We start from the raw sequence: 6,000 nt of genomic DNA on the forward strand, positions 1-6,000 counted from the left end.
AAGATTAAGCAAAGTTCTACAATGAGGTAGAGCGTACACAATGCAATAAATCTCACAAAACATCTTCTGACACTTCACAGAAAGACTGCTCTTTTGCCCAGAAGCTGCCTTTGCAAAAAATATTTTAAATTCAGAAGTCTGATATTTGTCCTTGTGGAAGTTTAATGCAGACACCTCATGCTAACAAAGTCAAGGGCTTACTGATAACTGGGAACAGAGGCTGAAGAAGCAGAAATTCACTCGCATGTCCTATATTGCCCTATTCTTGGGCCTCTGTGTTCTAATGAAAACATAGCTCTAGACTCTACAAGAAAGGTATGGGCTCATGTGTGACACAAGAGCTACAGAAGAAAAAGGGTGTACCTGCAGCTCTTAGGAGCATCACAAAGGGAGGAAACAGGAAGAGGATAACTGTAGTGAATAAAACAGATGTATACAAAGCAGACTAAGTTTAATCCAGCTCTTCGCCATATCTGCTTTGGCTACACATTTTTTTAAATGTGTTTGCAAGCCTGTGTTAGCTCTCATCCTCCATCACCAGGGACAACCAATAGGCTTACTAAACTAAATAGAGACATGCAACATCTAAGGAAAGCATAAAACCAGTGACAGAAGTGGTTATAGACTCCATCTTGCAATCTGAGGAAGGAATACAGTTTTTGAGGAAGCTCTGGCTCATCATCCTCTCACTTACACTTTCCATTTATCTCTAGCACATTCCACAGCAGTGAACAAACAGAATAAAAACATGCACAGATCACTAGAAAGGACTTTTGTCCTCATATTTCTCTTTGGGAGAGCACAACTATTAGATCTCTGAATGTGAAAGCTGCTTTCACAAGTATTTTGCATCTTCTTTGTAGCATTTTCCAATTAGGAGATTCAGAAGCTCTTTTATAACAACAGAAAATAAGTAAATAAACCTACAAACACAGGTCAGCAGGCTAAGCGATAACATACAAACATCAAGGTAGGAGGGCTTCGTGTGACTGTGGGTTTCTACATCCTGCCTCTCCCGAGCAAAAAGCAGTGAAGCCTTCCATCTGTCAGTACACCACCAAAAAGCAAGTGTTACCTGCACCTGCCCTTGTGTCTGCATGAATTCTTCCATCACTCTGACAGAGCTCAGACATTCATGACTGTCTGCAGCAGTTGCTAGGGTGGGACTGATGATGTGACATGAACGTGTCCCTGCCATGAGGCATTTTCAGCAGCTGCTAGAGAGGGAGAGGTTACCTCCTCTAGTCTGAAAGAGCATAAACATAATATACCTTATATAAGCAAACTAAAGATAGATTATACCTGACAACATCATTGAAAGAACAACCAAGTCACAGTAATTGTGCATGTCAGCCACTAAAACCGATCTGATCAGCAAGCCTGTGATTATAACATCTGAGAGGGTACGTAGTGACCCTGACTGTAGAGAAGTGGGCAGGACTGGTGGCAGCCTGTGAAACATTCACCAGAGGATGCTCAGCATACACATCAGTAGGTACCAATGGTTAAAAGGAGACTATCAAGGCAGACATGCCAATGACTAACTGTAGCCACTTGTATCTCTGCAGGAGTCCACTTTCAGCTGCATGTCTCTGTTAACATCAGCAGGAAAAAAAAGAAATCCCAGAAAATGACATCACACTCACAGTATTTATACAGTTTGATGTTTTCTACAAAGTGACACACAGAATAAACACCTATATAAAATACAGCTGTGGCCAAAATAAAGTAACTGATGTTAAAAAGTCTTAACTTCATATGCTGTCAGTTTTGCCCTTGTAATAGTCACTTATGTATTCAGCTGAAGATGGAAGGGGAAAACAATGAAAAGCAGACAGCAGCCCCACTGAGGGATTTCTGTAACACATATATTGCCATTTTAACATCTGCAAAATATTTGGGAGTGGAGAAGCCAGCCTGTCTGCTCAGCATAGTGAGCATCAGGAATGTACCAGCCCCTGAACGCCTCTGCATGATGCTGTTTCTAAGCCTGCCACTTACAGCCTATTGTGGCATTACTGAAATGTGCATTCAGGAGTTTCTCTCTCTCAGCTGCTGCCTGAGTTCAGACATACAGAAAAATACCTTGTCAGTGTGTATGGCAACTGCTGCATGCACAAAAACATGGCAGACCTATGCCGAGGAAACACTGTGCACACTAGAATCTAGGTCCCTCAACTACAGTGCAGTAGTCAGGAATAGTCTTAAACATTTTTTTGATCTGAGGAAGCTACAATTCTAGCATTCCAATAAGCATAGAGGAATTCTTCAGAGTGGTTACTTTCAGCCTTCTGATCTGAATAGCTATGCCTATCTTTTTTACCTGCCATAGGCTACCAGTGTAAAAACATTCATAGAAACTGACTTGCAAGCTGCTAAATGAACTGCCTCAAGATTTCTTCATCATACAATAAACCATGACTTTCAGATGTGTAGCATCTGTAATTTCTTTGGCTAAGACACAAGTTAAATTTTTCATAGAGAATCAAAAGCTGATGCTTTCTGCTCCTTCTCAAAGTTACATAACAGAAATGTCACAGTCAACATAAATCTGGAGTGAAATATCCTGCCATTGGACAGTAGGTATACATGTAAATCCTTGTGGATTGCTGTCCTATATGCTCTCTCCTACACAACATCAGATACATTATATTTATTGAGTGGTAAAAGCAATTTTAGCTATTTAAAAAACCCCAAACATTTAGTACTATTTATACTATTTAACTGTACAAGTAGAGTTAAAAAAATGCAGACCTGTGTCAGTGTTAAGTCTCCCAAATACAGATGTGCATATTTGTGATTAGTAAATGTCAAAGTTTAAATGAAAATGTATGTGTAATACATAAACTGTGCAGAAATTCTTTGGGAAATAAGAACAATTGTATGGTCCACAAGATATGATGGCTTTTACAAATATCAATGGAAATTAGCTAGCTAACAGACAAAACCAAAGAACTACATATTGCCATTTTCCTTTTGGCAGGAAGCAGTTTTCTTTACAAAAGGACACAATTTTGCCACAGAATGAGACCCATTAATTCAGTTTAAAAAAATTACACTGATGCAAACAAAAATGCTGTTTTGGTTTTAGCTGCCACAGAGTTAATTTCCTTCCTCACAGCTGGTACAGTGCTGTGGTTTGGATTTAGGATGAGAACGATGTTGCTAACACACTGATGTTTTAGTCATTGCTGAGCAGTGCTTACGCTAAGTCAAGGGCTTTTCAGCTTCTCATGCCCTGCCAGTGAGCATCCTGGGGGGCACAAGAAGCCGGGAGGGAAAACCACTGGGACAGCTGACCAGGGGATATTCCACACCATAAGTCATCATGCTCAGCATATAAATGGGGAGGAGGGGTGGGAGGCAGTGGTATTTGGCCAGGGGGTGGCTGCCTGCTGCTTGGGAACAAGCTGGGCATTGGTCAGTTGGTGATGAGGTATGGTTTATCATTTGCATCACTGGTTTTTCTTGGGGTTTATTTCGTTCTCTTTTTGTTATTTCCCTTTTCATTACAATTTATTATTATTATTTTATTTCCATTATTAAACTGTTCTTACCTCATTCCATGAGTTTTCTCACTTCTACTCTTTCAATTCTCTCCCCTACCGCACTGGGATGTGAACAAGCAGCTGAGTGGTGCTTAGTTACTGGCTGGGGTTAAACTATGACAAATGCCTAAACAGTATATTGCTAAGTAACATGCACGATATGATGCTATTAAAGTTTATCATTAGTACGTCAGTCTTGGCATTTCAGGATTCTGAATGAATAAATGTTGCCAAGGCAGAATTTGGATTACTTACTTTTTCCCCTCAAGTACAAAGTTTGAGAACTTACTGTCTATGCCAAACCTATATTGTTATTGATCTTTAACAATGATTAAATTTCTGCTGCATTTGATATTTAAAAATAAACTCTACTACTTAACTATATCTGATGAAGAGAGAATCATACAACCTGCTACACTTAAAGTTTTTGGGCCACCCCTTTAGCTGAGTAAAAGGGGAGCAAACAAGGAAAGAAAAGGGGTGTGTGGGGAGTGTGGAAATACATATAGCAACAGAATCCATCCAAAGAAATATGCACAGAAACAGAGCAAGTACAAGAATTTCCCCATTGTGAAAAACAAGTAACGGAGCAAATCCCGCTCCCATCTGGGTGCTTAACTGGTGCAAAGACTATAAAACAGTAATCCAAGAAACATACGACATTTCTACTTTTCTCTCAAAATAAAATGAAGATCTAGAATTTACAAGCACATGTTGCAAAGAACTCATAAAAACTTCCTTAACCTTCTAAATTATGTTTACAAAAAGAAAACAAAAGAAAAAAGAAAAAAAGAAATTATTGCCACTGGTAAAAACAAGAGTTCTATACATACGGGTTACAGGGTACACAAGTTGTTGGGGCAGTATAATCTTGCAGCACTAAAGGAATCACTTTCAAGTATCTTATAAGTCATGGAGAACATTTCTATCTTTCTTTGCCTTAAATATAAAAAGGTTTAACTGTGGCCACAGCACCCCAAACGTAACTTCATCAAGACTGTATTTGCATAGCTCTGCATGGAAACAAGGCTGACCTGCTGAGGCTAGTGAAGGAGTGAGACAACTTCACCTCCTGGACTTGGCCAACACACGTCAGTCAGTCCTCTCCTGGAATTTCACATCTGCAATGCAGAATGAGAACACAGGCAGAAAAGGCTGAAACTCCGCCCCTGTTCTCCAGTTGCACAAAGGTGGCTTGGCATAAACCAAAAATCAGTCAGACAGAACTTAACAAGAACAGGAAATACGTATTTAAAACATCTGAATATTAGCTGTCCTGTCCTGTAAGAATAGTACAGTTTGGACTCAGATTATCCTCTCAGAGAGTCTTCACACACACTAGAACCTGTTATATTGGGAAAGATCTTCTCACTTGCAGCATAAGTTCTCAGCCACCTGGAACAACCCCTGTGCCAAAGCCCATGCAGTTGCACTTGATGAAAGAGCAGGCATTGCCTTGAACCACCACAGGGAAGTAAACTGACTCAGTTCTAATGTCAAGACATATTCAGAACTATATTTCTACTCTGAAATGCAGAAAACAATGAAGTTTAACATAAATAAAAATTCTGGCTCAGCTAAAAATAAACCACTGTATAGCTACAAGACATAACTCGCCCCATCTTGTGAACTGTCCTACTGGAACCAGAGGACATATTAATACAGGTAAATGACAAAAATACAATCTTAACCCATACTTGCCTTATTAAAGCAAAGGGCTGGATTAGCTGGATAGTCTAGACTCCTCACGTTAGTACAGAACTGGAGAAAGTTTAAGGAGAATAACTCCAAACTGGTAATATAAAAGATAATCTGAAACAAACGTGACACACCAAGTTTCAGACAGACACTTCGAAAAGACAGATGTTATCATATGAAAGACAAAGTACTGGACGGAGCCAAAGTCCTCTCATAGCCATGCAATGCCTATATCAATAAGGCATTTCAACTTTATAACTAATATTTGGTTAAGTTCAAACACAATCCTGCCAATAAATTAAAGTAAACAGACCTATCTAAAGTACACAAAAACAGACTAACACAGCCTGGTACTTAAACACATGGGAATTTCCACCTGTACAAGAGTAACCATTGTGCTCATCGGACTTTCTTCATTTTCCTTCAGTAAGGCTGGCATTGTACAAAAGATTATGATTTTCAGCTACAAGATCTTGCTAAGCACACACCTTACTGAATTTGACCAGACGGCAATCCCCATCAGCCTCCAGTATTTTATTTCTGCCCTTCAAAAACACTAATGGAGCAAAATCATTAAATAGAAAGGATAGTGCTGAAGGCTGGCTGGTAGGGAAGCAGAGCCACATGGAGCATGTTTGGAGAGCTCTGCTGCAGTGTTCTTCCACGTTCTGCTCTGCGCATGTGGGTGCAGTTCCTGCCATGCTGAATGCTTGGTTGGGGGCAGAAATTCAGGGCCTGAACACTTGCCACAGAA

This window comes from Falco punctatus, assembly GCF_963210335.1.
Source record: "Falco punctatus genome assembly, chromosome: 13".
In the NCBI taxonomy this organism is placed as follows: domain Eukaryota; kingdom Metazoa; phylum Chordata; class Aves; order Falconiformes; family Falconidae; genus Falco; species Falco punctatus.